Here is a 21,472-nt window from a genome sequence, read left to right on the forward strand (position 1 = left end):
ACTTTATATCAGAAACACAGATGGATGTGTTTGTGTCATTTCACACTGTCACAGTTCATCGAGTAACAGTAAATTCATGAGCCATGTTGGTGACATTGGCTGCAATTTGCCAAGTAGTTCTGGTTCCCCTTGAGAACTGGCCATGGGCAATCATAGGCTCTTTTATCCTAATCTTAAATAGTAAAATTAATTCTTATATCACACATTATGCATCTCACAATCATTAGAATTCTCTTTGTAACCATTACAAAATAGTTACAAGAGGGTTGAAAAAGGCATCATGATTCAGAGAGTTCAAGAATGTGAAGGCAGGCAGAGAGTTGGTATAGAGGCAGCCATTGCAGGGGATTAGACAAGAGAGATACTGAGGAGCCAGCCCTCTTAGTGAGCTGCTGGGGCCTCAGAACCAAGCAAGGGGATTGTAGGATTAAGGCCAACTGCAGGATTAAGTCAAACCACAGAAGTACAAGACTATGGAGGTCATACCGTCAAGGTACAGGACTGGAGGACTGTGGGAGGGAGGGGCAAGACCAAACCCAAGAACAGATGGATGGATGAAGAAACAGAAGTTCAGATAGGCGCTGTCAAGCAATGAGACGCAACTGAGCCGATACCCGAGGGACACTTGACAGTTCTCCACCCGACAATGCCTTGATGCACACTGAAGTAGGTGGATGACAGGACAGGGAAGTGGGACCAGTGTTGTCACCTGCATGGTGTTAAGAACCCCCGTTTATGGGGTCTAGGTGGGGGTGTCCTGCCTTCCATCGGTAGGGTGTATTTGGGAAGTTCTTGGGCAGATTTTGATGTTGTGGTTTTATTTAAACCCATGCACCGTGGTTTTAATTACACTCGTGCTGACACGAGTCCAGTATGCCTGGAGAACTTTCTGTGTGCGATCTTCTTACTTTTGAGAACAAGCTGTTTGTCAGCATCCTGGGTGTTTGTGGCTCGTGGCTGGTGCTGGAGGTGGTGGCAACTGCACGCACAATGCCACACAATCACCCGGCCTCTGGACTTATACTCAAAAAGGAGCCAACTGCCCCTTGTAAAATGGAGTCACCCCAGGGCACGGCATAGGCTGAAGGCCACTGTTCTACACACTGTGGAGTTGCCAAGATCAAGGCATACCTGATTTCCACAGTGGTAATCTACAAACAATACCTTAAAACAAAACAAACTTTCTGACCCTTTCCACCTTAGACTTTTGACCTGCCAAACTAAGGAAACAAATGTCTATGATTTAGCACACCCAGGATGTAATGTTTTGTTTCAGCAGCTTGCAGCAACTAATACAATATTTGCAGTAGGAACTCAGAGTAGGTGAGATTAGCTGTTGGTGCTATAGTCCACTGTAATGCAACGCCTCATGCGCTATGCCTGCACTACAGTACAGCTCACGAGTCAGGCAAGGAGCTGGAGATTAACACACACACACACACCCACACACACACACACACACACACGGGGGGGGGGTCATCCTTGAAACAAGAATGCCAAGAATGTCCCCTTGAATTAAGAATACCAACTTTATTGTGTTCCAAGACAGCTTATATAAGGGCCTTCCCTGACCGATGGCCACACCCTAGCTCTCGGGATCCTTCAGCTGCAAGCCACCAGAAACCAATCCCCTGCCATCCGGGTCTCATGCTCAGAACAGCTGTAAGCACAGGAAAACAAGCTGTTTTCTCCAGCAGGCAGGGGGTCACAGGAAATTCAGGATCTGGGGGTCCATAGGCCCCAACAGTCCACCCCTGAGTTTCCTTCCTCTTGCCCCTTCCCTCCCCAGTGAGGCTAAGCATAGCTCCCAAGCCCCTGCATCCAGCTGAACATTTAGGATCATTGGGTATGTTGGATGATCCACAGATTTAAACACAGGCTCCTGGCTTCTTTGGCAATGTGATTCCTTCAAAAACTTGAGCTTCCAGTCGATTTTATTCTAGCCATTTCCATGTAGTAACGACACATAGAATGTTCTTCTGAGTTAAAATTCTCAACCCTGTCTAAGCAGTGGCTGCCTTGAGGTTCCCTGGCTTTGTAGGAAGGTATAGTCCCTGAAATGGTTGTTTTTGCCTCAGGACTAACTCACAATGCTTATCTGAGAAGAAAGATTCATTGGGTTTCATTGCACATAATCTCTCTCTCAAAAAAAAAGTGCCTTGGAAAGAAACCTTTATTGTTATGAGCCTCTACAATTTGGAGATTATTACAATAGTTGGTAAATCCTTACTAACACAGGGCTTCCTTTTATATGGAGGAGTAAAAACTGAGGCCAAAGGGGGAAATATGTCCTAAGAGAGGTCCTCTGTTCCTGATTCTGTTCTGTTTCCTTCTCCCAGACTGACCATTCGGTCTTCTCACAGACTGACCATTTGGTCTTCGTGGCATTCAAGTTTTTCTTTTGGCATCTTGCTGCATGCAGTGCACAGGTAGCACCAGGACTAGCATTCTTGTTTCCTGCTTGCATCCTCTTCCCCTAGGCATGGATGACTTCCAAGTTATCCCAGGCAGTGCTGGGGTCTGGTACCCAAGCATAGCACACATCCTGGTCACACAGCTTGTCGCTACTTCTCTCTAGCCAGCTTCATATGTCATTGCGTTACAGCAGAGGTTCTCAACCTGTGGGTCGCGACCCTTCTGGGGGGTTGAAAGACCCTTTTATAGGAGTTGTATATCAGATAGCCTGAATATCAGATATTTATGTTACAGTTCATAACAGTGGAAACGTTACAGTTATGAATTACAATGAAATAATTTGGGGGGTTATCACCACAACATGAGGAACTGTATACTAATGGGTCGCAGTATTAGGAAGGTTGAAAACCACTGTTTTAAAGGAACTTTTTCACTCCAAGAAAGAAAAAAATTCTTGTATTACTCAAGAAAGGGAACTGCTGAAACAGACAGCTGTCAAAACTCAGTGAATACAAAATCAACTGTCCGTCTTCCTCATGTCATAGTGTGCTACTGATTGGCTCAGGGGTGAAGATGGAGGAAGAAGCAAGAGCCATGTTCCATGTTCCACACTGTCACTCAAGGGCCCAGGCTCCTCCCACTGGGTGCATGCAGAACTGGATAAAGCGCTGGACTCCTTATGGTCTGGGCATCTAGTTGGCGGGTAAGGGAAGAAAGATCAGAAGGAAGCTGTAAGATTTTAGGGCATGCTTTCTGCTTGCTAGGGCTTGTCTGTTGGTAAGAGCCTTTCTTTTCTCTTTTCTCTTTTTCTTTTGGTTTTCGAGACAGGGTTTCTCTGTAGGTTTGGAACTTGTCCTGTTACTCTGCATTTGGGCGAATGTGCAAATACTTAAAAAATAGTGAGAAAAACCTTCTTAGCCCACAGGCCAGGCCAACATTGCCATGGGGGAAGGAAGATCCCGGTAGCGTTGAGGGAGAAGCACTGAGTGACTCCCTCGAGCTAAATAGGTACTCTTCATTTAGAATATTTTCATTAGGGTTGGCCGTTGAGGAACAATGCCTGCTCTAGCCACCATGTCCTCTTCTGTGTCGCTATCCTAAGCTCAATGATTTCTACTGGGCAGAGAAAGGTAGAAGCCTGTGTGGTGGCTGAGAGGCGACATCACTGCTTCAACCTGTTTCCTGAGCACCCCTGGTGGTGGGGCCTGGCAGGAAGGCCTGGGGAGAGATGCTGCTGAGGAGAATGGACTCCCTGCCATGCTCATGGGAAAGCAGAGGAGACAAAACAAATTCATCATGAAAAATTAAACACTTGGAACAGGCAGGGAGACCAAACAAATACATATGATACAAATGCTATTGTAAGTGGCCTCTGGGGCTAAAAAGGAACTCGGCAGAAGGCCTCAGCTCCAAGGCAGAGTCATCCGTCATCGGTTTGGTGTCCTGCATTGCAGACACACAGAGATGGATATGAAGAGAGAAGGGGATGAAGAAAGGCTTCAGATGGGTTAGAAATAATATATTAGGTGATGGACGACGGCTAGTCTAGAAAACCAGAAGACATGAGAAAATCAATAAGAGAAATTCCATAAAGGGGGAGGGAGTCAGGGCAAGTTAGAGGGAGGGAGGGAGGGAAGCAGGGAGCGGAGGAGAAAGAGGGGCGTATAGGAGAGACACCGGAGTAGGTCCTCTCTATGTTCAGATTGGCATTACTCCCCTGCTTATCTCCTAGTTTCATTTTTGAGTTCCCAAAGCTGCCAGTCATTGGGCCTCAGAGCCTCCTCCGTCCACACAGCCCAGGTTCCTCTGGGGCCTCCCAGGAGCCCTTCAGTAGCCGTGGCTCTCTGGCATGGGGGAAGATGTGTGGAGAGTAGGGACCACTCTGAGAAGGCTGCCGTACTCTGTTCTACCTGACTCTTCATTTCCGCCTTCCTTCCTCTACCACCCCACCCTGTGCTACCCCACATCTGACAACCCTGGACTACCCACTGGTGAATCATGGAACCCAACCCATTCCTATCTCTCCTGCAAACGGGGAACAATGTCATCTCACTTGTCTGGAGTGAAATTCAAGATAGAGTATAGGGAAAGGGACAGAAGGCAGCAAACAGAATTCTTTAAATGAAAAAAAAAATTAGCAAACCCGTAAGATAAGACGTCCTCCCAGGGCTGGAAATTTGTTCTCTGGTTACTCTCAGAATAACACACTAAAATGAGAAAAATAAAACGAGGCAGGTATTCTTCAGAGAGAAATGAGCACAAAAGCTTAAAATTAATTGACCTGAGGCCTTAGATAGTGTAAACACAATTTAATGAGAGTTTGCTAAGTGCCTTTTCTGATGAAATGGGAGGGAGACAGGAGTCAAATAAGGGGACCCCATTTCCCCAACAGAAGTCACCTTGAATAGCTGGTTCCCTCCCCCGCCGTAGCTTCCTTGTTTTTCAGAAAAGGGGCTGGTCAAATGTTCCCAGAGCCGCCAGGTGGCAAACAGCCTGCTTGCCAGGATGATTGCCCTGGGTAGCACTCGGCATGTGTGTGGTCACTCCACGGCGGCTGATTCATCAGTGTGAGCGCTGCCCCCACCCACAACCAAGCTCTCATGTCCTCTCACCTCCACAAGCATGCTGTGGCACACACACATACATACACACGCATGTGCATGCACACAGTACACACATGCGCATGCACACACACACACACTTACCAAGCATGTACACGTGTGTGTGAGCACACACACACAAATTGTTTAAATGTCAAAAAAATCTTAAGGATTAAACATGAAAGTTAAGAGAAAAGTGCTCAGAAAAAACCACATACACTTCTGAGGGTGGGTCTGTGCTCCCTAAGAGAGTGGGAGAGAGTCAGGCATACACCTGTAGCTCTGGAGAAAGGAGAGGCGTGATTAACTGTCTCTGCATCAGCCCTGAATACCATTTTGTTTGGCTCTCAAGTTATATCTCAAAAGATTTCTAAGAAACTCTTTTTCTATCTTTTGATAGTGTGGGAGCTCCAGAGATGCCTTGAAAGGAACCACAATTCAAAGAGGTGAATTTTGGTTGCACAATGGGGTTAGTACCCATCTTCTTCCTGTAATGGGGGTTTCTGGTGAGATGCCTAGAATTTGCAGGTTTACAACTTGGAAGGGAACAAGGTGTTAAGCAGGTGATGCTAGAATCCTTGCTTTTCTCCTGGTATACTTGGGTCAGGGACTCATTTCTTCTGTGCCCCCTCCCAATTCTCCTGCCTCAGTCTTATTTGTGAGATTCCCAGAAAATGTCAAGGAGAGGAATGAGGCCATACCTGAAGTTATATCTACTAAGACCTTCATCTTGGTTCTTTGTTATTTTAGCACTCTTATTTGAAAATATTTCTATATAAATGAAATATTGCTCCTATGTCCAGGAACCTTCACAGTATATGTTAATTGAGAATTGTTGAGTCTCAGCTGGCAACAAATATTAGCTAGCCTGCAGTGAGGGGCTCCCCCATTCCATGTCCCCATGATTTCCCTTTCTATCCTGCCGCAATACTATCTTCCAGAGTTAGTCCAGAGTCCCAAGAGTGCCCTCACTTCAGACGGCAGGCACAAGGTCCAAGCAGACTTCCTACATACCTGGAGTTCACATAATCTCTTCATAGGTTCAGTAATTCACTAGAAGGAGTTATGGCGCTCAGGAGACACCCATGGTCAGCAGTTTACAGCTAGATTATGAGGGACATGTGTGCTTAAAGAGGGACAGAAAGGGCAGGAAGAAGGAAGCATCTGACCTCAGATAGGTGGGACCATATACAGGGTAAGGCTCATCTGGTCACGCCCCATGTGTGGATGCAAAATGCCTACAAAAGAAGGTGGGATCCCTTATAAGAAAGGAAATGACTACCATACCATATACCCTTCTTTCCAGAGCATCTTGACCTGGCTGCAAGGGAAGCTGGGAAGTGTAGTCCTTAGCAGGAAACTACCCAGTGAAAGAACCCAGAACAGGCTTGCCTGGCAGGTGGTGAGTGTGTGTGTGTGTGTGTGTGTGTGTGTGTGTGTGCGCGCGCGCAGGTGGTACAGAACTTCCATGGCTTTCACACCTTCAATGGGCACACCACCTCCCCAGATCTCCTCTATAACCCTCTCCCCAGCCCTCTCCCTCTGTGGAGATTAGGGCGGAGCTAAAGGCTCTGGCCCTTTAAGGATTCATTCAGTCTGTTCTGGTGACCAGTCCTTCTGGGAAGCTAACATGCCCAATATTGAGTCATCTCATTAGCATGAACTCTGGTGACTTTTTAAAAAAAGTCATTATGCATAACAAAGCATTCCTTATCACGCAGGAAATTCCAAGGTGCCAGCAACACGGGCACAGAGACCTGATAAGGTTTTTATTGTGCCTACAGCTAAACCCAGTAGAAGCCAAAGGTGAGTCAGCTAGGCTGACAGCCCCGAAGAATCTCCTCCCAAGGCACAGGGAAGGGTGGAGAAGGGTGGAGAGAGGACCTGAGGACCAAGCAGAGAATGTCCAGGACACCTTGTATCACACGCACCTGCCATGCAGGACATCTGGATGTCTCTACCTTCCAGAGACCAGATGACGGAGGAGAGGCAGAGATCACTGCAGCAGACAGGGTGAGAACCACACCTCAGGCACTTCACAGGGGCATTGTCCTATTGCCCAGCCTGCACGCCATGGAGGCTGCATAGCTGCTTAGGGGGGACTCTGGTGCCAGCCTTCCTCCCATGTAGCTGAGGGGTGGGCCTGTGCTGTGTCCTTAACTGGATGTCCTTGTTCTGCTCTGGTTTTGTCCCAATTGCTGTAACCCTTCTGGGACCAGCCTCTTTTGCCGGAGCATCCCAATGTCACAATCCGCAGGAACATCCCAAGGTCACAATCCTGGGAGTCATCTTGCTGCCTTTATCTCATTTCCCAATCTGCTCCTAACCTGTGCTACAGAGAATTGCAGCTTCCACTGAGATGGGATAGAAAGGGAAAATTATGGGGATGTGGGAAGGGAAAGTAGTCATTACCTCACAGTCTGATTGAAGCCTCTCGCCAGGTGAGAATCAAGAATTTCCACACAGTTAACACTTGTTTAGACTGTCCCGGCAAAAACAACAGTTCCCAACTCAAAGGTAACGAGAGAATCCGTTCTGGAGTAAAAGTATGAGTGACCATGGCCAGGAACATGGAGCTGGGTGACCACAGGTGAACACGGAGCTGGGCGGGAGACCACAGGTTCCATGCTCTAACGTGGAAACAGTTTCATGGGGTTTTTATGGTAACAGCACAGAGAAACGTATAAATCAAAGTGGTTTTAAAATGCATCTGTGGAAACGTTAAGTAGGCAGAGCACGGTGGAGAAACCTCAGCTGTGGGCATTAGCTGTTATAGCAGACTTAGCCCTTGGTTGGCGGACAATAGAGTTCTTTCACATTATTGTATTGCAAAGATTTCCAACTATTCTTAGGCTATCAGGCCTGCGAATAGCAGGACATTAGGTCTGGCACAGCCAGGGAGAGGGATGGCTGCTTATTAGGGCCGATGATCACATAAACTGTAATTCGGCTTGAAACTGCACGGTTCCAACCCCTCCACCTATTTGAAGTCCTAATGAGTTAATTCAGCCAATGTAGACAACTTCTTTCCAGGAATTCTCCTCACAAGGCCTTTCTCCCTTCAGACACCAGCTCTAGGCCAACAGTTTTTCCAGGAATCTCCTGAGAAACCCTATTTACAGAAAAAGATGTGACCCCGCCTTCCACACAACCCGAGTGGCTCCTGGGTCTACTTGATCAGATTACAGTCCCGTGCAAGCATCACAGCCACCCTGTCATTGCACTTACCAACAACAAGAGAAGGAAAAGGACAACATTTGGAGATGTAACTTGAGAGCCAGCAAAATGGTGTGCATGACTAGCGCTAACATGTTTAGTTGTGTCTCTGTCGAGGAGCCCACAGTGAGTGCACTTGGGTATGTCTTATTCTTTTCTAGGACACCTCTCTCTGTTATCATCCGTGCTTAAATCTATGTTAGAAATCTTTTAACATAGAGAAGTTAAGCTGGAACGGGCCTGAAAGCTTCCTCCCTGTTGACTAGCGTTCCTAGTGATGAATGAGAAAATTGCCGTGAGAGAGAAGACATCAGGGCGTCCTGCAGCCGACACTGCTTGTTACATACAATACTGATCTGCCAGGCAAGATCTTCCAACCGGGGCAATAGTGGCGTGAATGCCTCTGAATTGGATTTAAGGCCTGCTTTCTAGGAAGGAATTCAAGCCTGGTACCATTAACCTGGCCCAAAGCCTGTGACTCAAGAAATTACAGGCCCTAGGGAGGAGCCCATTACTGTTGTTTTGCTAAATGGACACACTGTTGACGGCTTTCTAAATGTTTATGTTGATACACACAATGCTGCCCTCAACCTTAGTTCAAGAAGCTTCTCTCTGTAGTGGTCAGCAGTTAACTGGTCAAAGTGCTGAGAAGGCTTATCTCTAAATGGGCCATCTCTATCAAACGCCTTCCCACCACCTTGAGGCTTAGGGAACACTGGAGACGGGCAGGAAGAAGGTAAGATGAGGAGGAGGGCTATGAAATGCTGTCTTTAGGACACAATGTGGCCATTACATCCATGAATTCATTGCAGATACAGTAAGCTGCACAGGACCTGAACAAGAGTAGACCAACAAGGCCAGTCGCCATTCCAGCTAGCAGTGCTAATGGAACTCAGGGGGCTACTAAAAAGAAAGGAAAAGACATAAAGAGGGAAGGGGGATATGTTGGGTATTCTTAGGGGAGTGGGAAAGGGGAGTCAGGGATGCACAAAGATGCATTGTTTATATCGAAACTGTCAAAGAATAAAACCTACTGTATTAACATATCTTCTAATAAACTACAACCATGATGTGAACTTTTTTCTTTCTCTCTGAGCGCCTTTCTATTTTCTTTTCGTTTGTTTATTTTCTTTGAGACAGAGTCTCACTGTGTACCCATGGCTAACCTGGATATACACCAGGCTGAGCTTCAGCTCACGGAGATCCTCCTGCTTCTGCCTCCCCAAAGCCAAAATTAAAGGCGGGACCACCACATCTACCTTTCTCATTTTAATAAACTCCAACTTTGCTTCATACCGGCTGGTCCTGAAATTCTCTTCTGCTTTGAAACTGAGCATCCAGTTTTACCTGAGCTGAGGTCCCTAAAAGATGAAAGGAACTCCTCAGGCTGCAGCAGCTGGCAGTAGGGCTGTACCTCTGTCCCCGGCATTAGTACCATCTGGACTTACTCCACTAGGAATAACTGGTGCATCTCCACTTGCCAACACCTAGCTTCTCCTAACCCAGCAGCCCCTTCAGGAAGCCCTTCCCTCCCGGGTCCCGTCCTTGTGGAGGCTGCCAGCTGTGCACTGGCAGAACTCTGACAGTGACCCAGTCCTGTAGCCACTTCCTTCCCATGTACTTTCCACTGGGTCTTCACAGCGTTCTTCCTATGCCTGGCACCCAGCACGGTGTGCAGAAGGAAATGGACCTGCCCCACTCTAATCAGCCTAGCCAGGGGACATGAGGTAATCCAATAGCCACACAGAGAACTGTACATATTATCAGGGACAAGCACTGCTGGGGAGTGGAACCTGTAGCCCAGAGCGAGTATATAACCAGAAATAACCTGAGTCACCCGAGGCAGCGAAAACTCCTTCAAGGAAATGTCTTTGAGCTGAAAGCCAAGGGAGGAGCGGGGAGAGTTAATCTGGGGAAGAGGTGAAAGAAGGATATGTCACAGCGGCAAAGCCTCCTATCGACACCCCTGCTGTCTTGTGCCTGAACCTTTCATTGTGATCTCCTTGAGGCCATCTGCTTTTGGTTTTATCTAAACTCAGCCTAGAGACTGTTCCTGTAGGAACTCAAGAAACCCTTAAGCTGGGTTATACTGAATCCTCAGTCTCTGGTCAGGACGCGGGCAGCCAGCTAAACCTTCATTGCCCTTCTGAGCTTAGGCACAGGGCACAGGGACCTTCTCACTAGCTGTCTCCGTCACAAGCCACACTCAAGTGCCATGTGCAGACTCAGTTCCTCTGGGCCACTGCAGGTGTCATCGACGACTCATAACAATAACTGCCAGGGTCTTACAAGAAGGGCTGAAGGAAGTGACCAGAGAGTCCTTTCTAGACATTGTCCTTGTAAACAGTGACCAGAGGATGCCATCTACTCCGGCGACCCACCATCAGATCAACTTCAATTTGAGAAGTCCTCTGACCCTGACAGGCAAAATCCTCACCTCAGGGCTACAGCGTCAAAGAACTCAGAGTCCCAGGCACCAGGGAGGCACTAAGGCCCTGATTCAAGTCAGAACCATCCAGGTCATGGGCATTTAAGCTTTGTATTTGACGCGATGATTGTCTGCTCAAAAGGCATGCTTGAGGGCATCAGGTGGGCTTGAGTAAGCACACCACTTACATGTATCCTAGTGTGGAAGGAAGGGGGTGGGTTGGAGCTGGCTCTTCTTATTCCAGAGTTAGCACTAGGTACACTTGTCCTAAAACCTAAAGCCTGATACTTGGGGGAGGGGAGTCAGGGCTCCTCATTTTGCAAGGCGAGTATTAGGATGTGATGGAGAAAGCATGCCTTGCAGACTTTACAGGTGTATCCCCCAAAATTTCAATGTGCTCTTCCCCTGTCGCCTGACTGGTAGCCAATAACCAGGCTTCCAGCTAAGACAGGGTTGGAGGGCTTGAATTCGTGGGGAGCCCAATGGATGGCCTGCAGGGTAACCCCAAATCTCCTGTTTTCTCTGACTGCTTCCCAGAGAACCCCAAGTTTAGCTCAAAGATGCAGCAGCTGTAAACTCTCTCAGGCACTTAAGCTAGGCACTCTGGTCCTGGCCTCCTTCTTAGAACATTCTGGACTCTGTTCATGTGCCCTGGAGATTCGGCTCCCTCCCTGCACAGTGCTTGTGCACCCCGGAGCATTGCTCATGCGCCCTGGAGTTTCTGCTCCCTCCCAGCACTTACCAAGTCCCAGTTCTCCATAGGACCTTGGGGCCTTGCTGAGACAGAAGTGACACAATCACATGACTGGGGACACACACTTCACCCCCTCGCCAGGCTTGTGACTACCTGTTTACTAGGGGCCCCGCCCCCTGGAGCAGGTGGGTCCCCACCAGTCCTTTCTTCCCCTGTTCTGAGAACCCAGGAACACCAGGGTGAGCAGCAAAGGCTCAGCCCTGGGTGCCCAGTGGTCTGGTGCATCTGTCAGCATTCAGGACGCTGTGAGTTACAGTGGCAGAGATGCCATCTCTCCAGTCCAGGAGTTTTTATCCCGCAGAGGAGGTGGAGGCCTCCTTGCCTCCAGGAGAGTGAGTTGGGAGCAGGCAGTGACTTCGGGGCCATGAGCATTCTCAGAGCTTACGAATCCCTAGAAAGACCGCACTGAGGCCACTGTTCAGGGAAAACATATAACCTCAACCAAGACTGAATCTTGGCAGCCGCTCTGGCTAGAGAAGCGAAGGGCATTTATCAAGAGGGAGGAAGAGGCCAGAGCTCTTTTACGGCTGCTTCCCCCAAGAGACATCTAAGCTGCCTCCTTCAGCTTCCTTTGCTTACTGTGTTGCCTTGGGATGTTCCCACTCTGGAAAGACACCTGCCCTCCTACCTCTCTTCTAGAGTGATGGGGGAACAGTCTTATGATGACATCAAGGATAGGGGACTGTGGGTGGCCCACAGCAGGGGAGAAAGCTGCTCTGGGGGCCATACTTCCTTCAAGGGAACAGAGTTTTTCTCCACTTACAAAACTACACTTCCCTGCCGCAATCCGGGTCTGGTGAATAATGGTGGTACCCGTGACCGTCACAGCTCTATTCTGCCCCTACCACATTCAGGCACTGTGCCAGACACTGGATGCCAACAATCCATTCATCTTTCTGACTGCGCTGGGAAATGGTTTCTGTTTTCATTCTCATTTAAAACTTGGAGGATCTGGGGCAAAGAGATATTAAGTAAATTGTCTAGGGTTGCACAGGTTAAAAAGTATGGCTTGAATTCAGGACTATCCATTTCAAAAAGCCGGGCTTCCTAAACTCAGAACCATCCCGCAAGCAGCCAGGGACGCGCAAGTGAGGCCGTGAGATGGTCACCCTTCCCTTCGGGGAATGTGAGCAATTGCAGAGAGACTCTGTCTTGGGACATCTTGACAAGTGCTTAACCGCCTTTGACTGGAGAGAGTGGCAAATGTCTGCAGAAAAGCATTGTGGGAACAGACAGGCCCTAGACCTGCAGGGGCCGAGACCTTCCTGAGGACTGTGTTGACGTAGTGATGTTGGACGGGAAAGTCATTGTTGGAGTCACAGGGTCTTGGCTTGGCTTGTTCTACTCAATGATGTCATCGCTGGCAATGGGTCCACCTCCTTGTCTCCAGGACTCAGTGTTCAGTTCCATGTCAGAAAGGAGACTAGGCTATGGGATAAGGCAGTGTTGTCTTCCTTAGCACTTCCGAGGGGAGGGAGGAACTGTGGATAAACCTCGCCCACTGAGTTCTTACCAGATATCTGCTGTTTTGCCTAGATTCTCGCTGCCAACCCGACCTGATGGCTCTCTTCCCAGTTTTCCAGTCACAGACCTTGGATTCCTTGTAAATTCCTGGGCAGAATTCACAGAATGAACAGCCAGTGGGTCACTGGGCAAAGCCTCTAACCTCATCCCTTATTGTCCTCCTGCTTGTGAGAGCCACGCTTGTTTTGTTTGGGCTTTTACTGTGTTCCAGTCTGGGTGGACCAACAGGAACAGGCTGACTGACTCACAGACTTTCTCTATGTAGCTGTTTGGTGGAGCAATGAAGACCAGTTTCTGGAAGGTTCATTATATCTGTATGGGAGGCAGATTTAGTCTGGAGGTGACCCCCAAGCAACGTGTGCTTTGCTGTTTGTTGACCATGGAATCTTCCCTGCTCTACCTCCAAGCGAATGGCTGTTCAATTTCCCCCTTGCCTCCCTTCATGGATAGAGAACTCGTTACCACTCCAGGATAGAGGGGCAGTTTCCTTGTGTTTCCACAGCAGGACCTTAACAGATCCAGCAATGAGTCCTGTAGGTGGAGTTTCTCTGTCTCTGCAGTCACTCCCAAATAACCATTCAGAAACTTACTGTTAATTATAAATGCTTGGTCAATAGCTCAGGCTGGTTAAAAGGTAACTCTTATATTTTACATCAACTCATATTTCTTATGTACCCTCTGCCGTGTGGCTGTACCTTCTTTCAACATGATACATTCATGTTGTTTCTTTCTGCCTCTCCGGCAACTCCCGAGACTCTGCCCTTCTTCCTCCCAGTGTCTCTCCTCTGTCTGGCTGTCCCACCTATACCTCCTGCCTTCCTACTGGCCGTCAGCTCTTTTTAAACCAATCAGAAGGCGTCTTGGCAGAGACACATCTTCACAGCTTACAAAAGGATTATTCCATAACAGACTCCCTAGGAAATCAGAACTGAAGAACCCAGGACCATTTGCCTAGTCTAGCCAGCCAGGGAGCCAAGGACTCGGCAACAAATCCCGGGCTCCTGCTGCTTGCTTTACAGGAAGCATCTCTTCTAGGATTAGATCATGGGGTGAGGCAGGAAGTGTTCCTAATGACCTTGATAGCTAACACTGACGAGCTCTTCTACTCCAGGAACTCCAATAACTGGTGTGCTACTCCATCCACTCTTAGGCATTTGTGTGACAGGCACTACTTAGTCATTTAACACATGGGACTGAGGCCCCAAGAGGTGAGACAATGGGTCAAAGTCACAGCAGCTGATTAACGACGGAACGAGATTTGCACCCAGCTTCCGTTTGAATCCATCTGTGCTGGTTAGTTTGTGTTTTGTCTTGTTTTGTTTTAAATTGAAATAAGCTAGTGCCACCTAGAAGAGAAAAACAAAACAAACAAACAAACAAAACCAAGTCGAGGAAATGCCTCCACCAGACGGCCGTGTAGGCAAGTCTGTGGACATTTTTTTAAAAAGCTACTTATTTTTATGTGTACGAGTGTTTGCCCTGTGTGTGCATATCCATGTACCATGCACATGCAGTGCTCTCAGAGGCCTGAAGACGTTGTGTGGGATTCCCCCTCCACACACCCCGGACTGGAGTTGCAGATGGCCGTGAGCCACCACGTCGGTGCTGGCAATTGAACCTGGGTCCGCTGGAAGAGCAGCCAGCGCTCTTAACCATGTGGAGCCATCTCCACAGCCCTGGCAGTTTTCTGATTAATGATTGATGTGGGAGGGTCCAGCCCACTGTGGGTGGTGCCCCCCTGGGTAGGTGGTCCTGGGCTGTGGAGAAAAGCAGGCTCAGCAAACCAGGAAGCAGCAGTTTTGCTTTACTTCCTGCCAGCAGGTCCCCTGGATGCTGAACTGTAAACCGAAGGGCAAACAAAGCCTCTCTCCCCCAAACCACTTTTGATCATGTGTTCATTACAGAACAGAGAGCGCACCAGGACGTGGTCTTTTCAGGGACACCGCTAACCTTTGAAGTACCGTGTCTGGCTGGCTTCAGAGAAGGTACAAGTGTTGTATTTTCCTGGTGGAAGAGATTGACCAAGAGCCAGCCAGATGGCTCCGCAGCTAATGGCACTTGCTGCCAAAACTGATGACCCAAGTTCCTTCCTGGGTGGAAAGAGAGGACTCACTCTCAAGAGTTGTCCCCCGACCTTCACACATGCAATATGCAATGTGGTACACACACACACACACACACATGCACACACACGAGCGCATACACACACACGTGCACACATGCACACACACAACACACACATGCACACACACGTGCACACATGCACACACACGGACACGCGCACACACACATGCACACACACACATGCACACACACACATGCACACACACATATACACACATGAACGCATACACGCACACATGCACAAACACGCATATACACAGAAAGTGAGAAAGAAAATAAATATAATTTTTAAAACCTTTAAGAAAAGAATTTGCTTGGCATTTAGGTGTACAATAAACTCTGACCCCATGTAAAATTCTGAGGGTGATTTTGTGCAAATAAAATGGATCTTCAGGGATGGCTATGGGTTCAACTGCAATCCAGTGTGTTCAACTGTTCCCCCAAGCAGCTTTGTGTGTGCTTACAGCAGGCCTGGGGGGCACCTGCTATCCTCATCAGGAGAGCAATTTGTTCTATTTCCCAATTCATATGATCAGTGAGATCTTGAGAAGTTGGAGTTGTACAGTGTGCAAGAAAGAAAAAAAAACTTTTTAAAATTTGGAGCAGAGGATACCACTCAGCAGGAGAAGAAATTAGCGCGATCTTATTCAGAACAACAGAAAGGACGGAAGGGATCGCTCAGCGGTTAAGAGCACTAGCTGTTTCTCCAGAGGACCCGAGTTCAATTCCCAGCACCCACATGACAGCTCACAACTGTCTGTAACTCCAGTCCCAAGGGATCAATGCCCTATTCTGGTCTCCATGGACACCGGGTGTGTACAGGGTACACAGCCATACATGCAGGCAAGGCACCTATACATACAGATAAGTAAACTCGATTTTAAAAAAACAGAAAGAATTCTCTGGCCGTTATTTAAAATTAATTTTCTCTATGGTTACCCTGGAGAGCAGTGAGAGGCCCATGTCCTCATTCCATTTGGTTCCATCTGATTCCTCCAGCACACTCTTCTTCTGGAAGGTGGGATTTCTGAACGTACTCAGCCAGGGCTTCCTCCACTGTCTCCACAAGTGTCCACTGAGTTTCTCTGTGCCAGTGACTCCTGGGTGCTCCTTGTTCCCGAGTCTGCTGTCTAAACAAGGCCGTCTGGTCTCGGTGTGAATTGGAGTGATCCGTGTCCCGTGTTAGAGAACTTTAAACTGTCGTTCTGGTCACGAATGTATTTTCCATTCGCGCATTTCTGTGCTAAATGTTTCTTTGTTGCGGCACAGTGGCCAGTGGAAGTGATTTAAGGAAAAAGGAGTAATGGCTTCAGGTGTTTCAGTCACTAATCCTTGGCCCTATTGAGTCTGGGCCAGTTAAACTCCTGGGAAGAAGGCAGAGTCACCAATCAGACCAGGAGGAAGTAGTATGAACAGTATGAGAGAGGGGGTAACTAGCCACATGCCAGCACATAAATTAAAAAATATGGATTAAGCTATAAGAACTAGTTAGGAACAAGCATAAGCTACTAAGGCCAAGCATTTATTATTCATAATAAGTGTCCATGTCATTATTTGTGAGCTGGCGGTCCCTACGAGAAAGTTCACCTACATCTTCTCTTTTAGCTTTACCGTTTGGGGCAGTCTCCAGTTGACATGCTCTTTGGAAAAAGTATTTTATTGTGCTAAACCAACTTCCCTTCTGTTCCACCTTCGTCCTGCACTCAGGGTGATCTAGAACAGTTGACTGAAGTTTCTGTCCCACCCAGTCCCACAGCCATTCAGTCCCAAAGAAACATACAGAGGTCTACATTAATCATAAGCCTGTTGGCCTATTAGTTCAGACTTCTTATTAACTCATTCTTACATCTTAAATTAGCTCATAATTCTTGTCTGTGTTAGCCATGCAGCTTGGTTCCTTTTATCAGTGAGACATTCCCATCTTGCTTCCTCTGTGTCTGGGTCACGACTGCAAACTGACCCTTTCCTCTTCCCAGAAATCTCCTGTTCTGGTCGCCCCACCTCTACTTTCTACCTGGTCACCCTGCCTGTACTTCTTGCCTGGCTAGTGGCCAGTCAGTGTTTTATTAAAACAATACAACATAGGTGACGGGGTACAATATCATTGTCCCATAGCACTTCCCCCCAAACAAAGGAGATTAGATGCAGAGTTCTTGTTTTGAAAAAAAGGGGGGGGGGAAGTGCTGTGGGACAATGGTCTTGTACCCTCTTACTTGTATTGTATTGTTTTAATAAAATGCCGATTGGACAGTAGCCAGGCAGGAGAAAGGGTCAGTTTGCAGTCATGACCCAGACACAGAGGAAGCAAGATGAGAATGCCTTGCTGATAAAGGGTACCAAGCCACGTGGATAACATAGACAAGAATTATGGAATAATTTAAGATGTAAGATGAGATAATAAGAAGCCTGAGCTAATAGGCCAACCAGTTTATGATTAATGTAGACCTCTGTGTATTTCTTTGAGACTGAACAGCTGTGGGATGGGGTGGGACAGAAACCTCGGTCAACATGGAATCTATTGTCTTCCCCAGAGAGCTAATCAATATTTGTCCTGTGCTTCTTGCACATCTCCATCCATTTGTGTTAAACACTGTACCATACTAAGGGGAGCCCAAGATGGAAGGAGTCAAGCACCTACACTCAGGAAGTCCTAAATCTGTGTGTGCAATGACTTTCTCAGAATGGACCTCAGCTGGGAACCTGAGCCTGGTACCAAAACACCTCCTTCCTGCGGGAAATGGCCTTTGATTACTTTGTCTTTCCCTGAGTCAGTGCTTACCAGAGATCTAGTGTGGTTCTGCCATCCACCTTCCCAGCCACAGGAGCTCAGAGTGTGCTAGAGATATGCCAAGGTCAAGAATTTCACCACTGCCCCGGGTGCCCTGGTAAAACTGCTTCTTATGGAGATCCCGTTTCTGCTTTGCTCCTCCCTGGGTTCTTTGGGGGCTATACTGTGGATCTGCTGTGGTTTTTCTCCTGTAGCAAATCTGCAGAAATTGTCTCTTATTGTGCCCACCATAAAAGTCCCTGGAGTTCCCCCACTCGACTCCGCCCACAGTCATGTGCTCTCCACGCATGCCTTTTCCAGGATGCTGCCCCTTGGTTCACTGACCATGTGCCACAGGACAGGAAAGCATATTAAAACCCAGCTTGACGAGATCTCATTAATCAACTATGTGTGGGAGGGATTGTGAGAAATTCCTGGCAGGAACCTGGTCTTTTCTCACCGTTAATGACTTTCAGGGGAAGAACTGAATACATTTGGAATAGCTAGAGCTGGTCCTGAAATGTGTTAAATGTCTTTTTTCCAGAAGTGGTTGAATGTGTCTCTTCCTTTTGCTTTGGCACTTTTGTGCATTTTCCAAATGACATTGCTGGTTGTTTGGAGGTGGGGAACAAAAACCAAACTCCGTGAAATATACTTTAAGAGTTGTAGTGGGCGGTAGAGACATGGCATCCACTTCATTGATTAGTATTTGCACGGGAAGATTGCCAGGACCAGCCCGTCAACTCGTTTGCTTTGCCTTTGGTTTCTCTTTGTGTCCCACTTAGAGTGAGCTCCCTCACATCCTTCTGTTCTGGGGCCTCAAGCCTTGATCACAAATAATAATAATAATAAACAGACCCCAGAGAGCTCCATGGAGCCAGCAACATCCTGGAAAACCCCGGGCTGGCTGGACCCTTCCCCCCTCCCCACCTCTTTCCAGGAAGGAGCGACTGAGCCAGGACAATGACATGGTTGGCATTTGGTCAGTCGCAGTCCAAAGCTCTCCGCTCTTTTCCCCTCTCCTCCTGTCTCGTGACCCCGAGCTATGGGAGCAGCTGCCTGGAGCCCCTGACTCCGGAATACTGCCCTGATCCACCGTGCATTTACCCTGTGCCTCAGGACTTCAAGCCTAGCCGAGCTGAGTCAAACTTCCTCCCCAGCTCCGAGAAGAATGTCAGTCAGGAAGCTCAGCTATCCAGAGAATGCGAAACACAATGTTTTAATGGGATCATTTTTCACCTAATCGAAAGTAGAACTGGTGGGCCGGCTAACCGCTTCACAACTGGAGCGATTTCCTGAATCCTACGGGCTGTTGTCTACCACACAGAGACGCTGTGGTGCCCAGTCTGCAGGGGCCGTGCGTGAAAGCCGGGGCTGCTGGGATGGAGGCTGTGCTGTTAACAGAAGGACCATTCCTGAGATTTTTTTCCTGCAGGGATGCCGGCGAGCCTTGCTATGGTCAAGAATCGCTCAGGGTGTTGATGTTTATTTTTAAGACTCAGGGCCTGGTCCTAAAATGAAAACATATCGTTGACAAGGTACAGTGTCAACTCTGGAGCCCTTTGTTTTCTCCAACACGCATGGATAAAGTTGCCTACAACATTTACTTCCCCCCATTGGATTAAAAAAAATTTTTATTTTAAAGTTTTATGTGTATGGTATTTTGTCTGCATGTTTGTCTGTGTACCATGCGTGTGCCTAATGCCTACAGATGCCAGAAGAGGGCACCAGATCCTCCAGAACTGAGGTTACAAATGGTCATGTATCACCCATCATGTTGTGCTCGGGGTCAAATTGTATCCTCTGGAAGAGTTTAACTGCACTCTTAACTCCTGAGCTGTCTCTGCAGCCCCAATACTATTTTTAATTGATATCAAAGCAATGGAGATACAGTATTCGCTATGAAACACCATTTGAACACTGAGCTGAGCCTAAGTAAAACTCAATGACTTCACATTATCTGGGGTGGACTGTTGAATAAATTATCTTCTTTGTAGCACAATTATAAAAATCTCAGAGACAGATATTGGAGTTCAACCTGAATATGAGAAAAGCAAAACAGTCAGCCATTGGTTCTTACCTCTACCTCAGTCTGAAATGGCAATCTTGTCTCCAGGAAGCTCAGAATGAGACTGTGTCTGTGAGCTGTCTCTTCCCGTTTTATAATCCTCTTTAGGGCTGGAATTAAAGGCATGTACTACCTGTTTTCTATGGCACCTAGTGTGGCTACGGGGATTAAAGGTGTGTGTTACCACTGCCTGCTCTACAAGGCTGACCAATGGGACTATTTTGGTCTCTGATCTTCAGGCAAGCTTTATTTATTAGCATACAAATGAAATATCACTACACTTCTTTGTTGAAATAACTATGCAATATTTATGTTATAATAAAGATGCCCAAATTAAACAATTAAAATATTGAAGTTGAGGGTGTAATTCATATCCCTAGGCTCCAAACACTCTACTATTTAGAAACTGGAAGGTAAACAAAATAAAACAAATACAAAATTCTTTGTTAGCAGCCCTGGATTTCCCAGAGGAAATAGGTCTATCCAGCTGTGCCTGAAACTCTGAGATTTCACTTAAACCAGCTGCCCTGGCAGGGTGACCGTATACAAAATCTCATCGAGTCAGGGAAATGCACGATCCTGCTGTTGGATTGCTTTATATAAAAAAGAAGTTTCACTCCAGGTCAGACTTTTTTCTTAACATGGCAATGTATCTCTAGTGCAGTATTGGACACTACTGTTTCTGCTGAGGGGGGAGACTCAGAAAGGATGAGCTGGGTGATCTTGGAATTCACCTTCTGGCCTCCTCCATTTTGCTGCCTGCCCACCTAGGAGCAAGGCAGAGCGTGGGGAAGCAGGGTTGGAGAGCAAGAGGGGAGGGAAGCGTTTGAACACCTGCCCTTAAGCTGAGCACCAATGGGTGGGTGATTTCCAGATGCCTAGCAGAGTGCTGCTAGCCTAGCGGGTGTTTGACTTAAAGATTGCCTTTGACTCGAGCTGCTGCACAGATGTTGCTTTACCAGCTTGGAAGAGGAACTAGACCACATCTGTTTGCAATGTCCCACCACCCCCATAGCCAAGTCCACAGGAAGTCTTGTTTCTCTCAGGACTTCCCACCACGTTTGTCCAAGAATTCTCCAGCTTTCCTGGCCTGAGGGAGCTTGTGTCGACAACGAGAAAGGGAAAGAAGCCACCAGGGGACGGCTTCGGAGACCCTGATGTCCCCCTCACTGACCAGTAGGAGTTAGGAACACACTGGGGGCAGCTCAAGGATCCTTTAATTTTCAATGTCATAGCTTCTCCTGGCCAGCAAGGGAACTGTGGGGTGGGGGAGGGGGCCTCGACTTGGACTTCCTTCCTGCCAGCTGGCCTGGGCCCCAATCATCTCAGCCCAGTGCAAACCTTCAAAGGAAGGAGTCAGGGTTGCTTTCCAGCTCCTTGACCCCTCTGAGCTTGCCAGCTCCTTCCCAGAGGTAGGGCAGTCGTGGGCTGGGGAAGGAGATGCTTGTGTTTGTTTAGGAAAATCTCCAAGTCTAGGAACAATCCCAGGTCTAACTCCTATCTGCTCCTAAGGAGAGCTCCATGATGCACCGAGAAGGCCTCACAGGGAGCGGAAGAGCTGTGACGGTCACCAGTC

This window comes from Microtus pennsylvanicus, chromosome 1 (genome assembly GCF_037038515.1).
Source record: "Microtus pennsylvanicus isolate mMicPen1 chromosome 1, mMicPen1.hap1, whole genome shotgun sequence".
NCBI classification, from domain to species: domain Eukaryota; kingdom Metazoa; phylum Chordata; class Mammalia; order Rodentia; family Cricetidae; genus Microtus; species Microtus pennsylvanicus.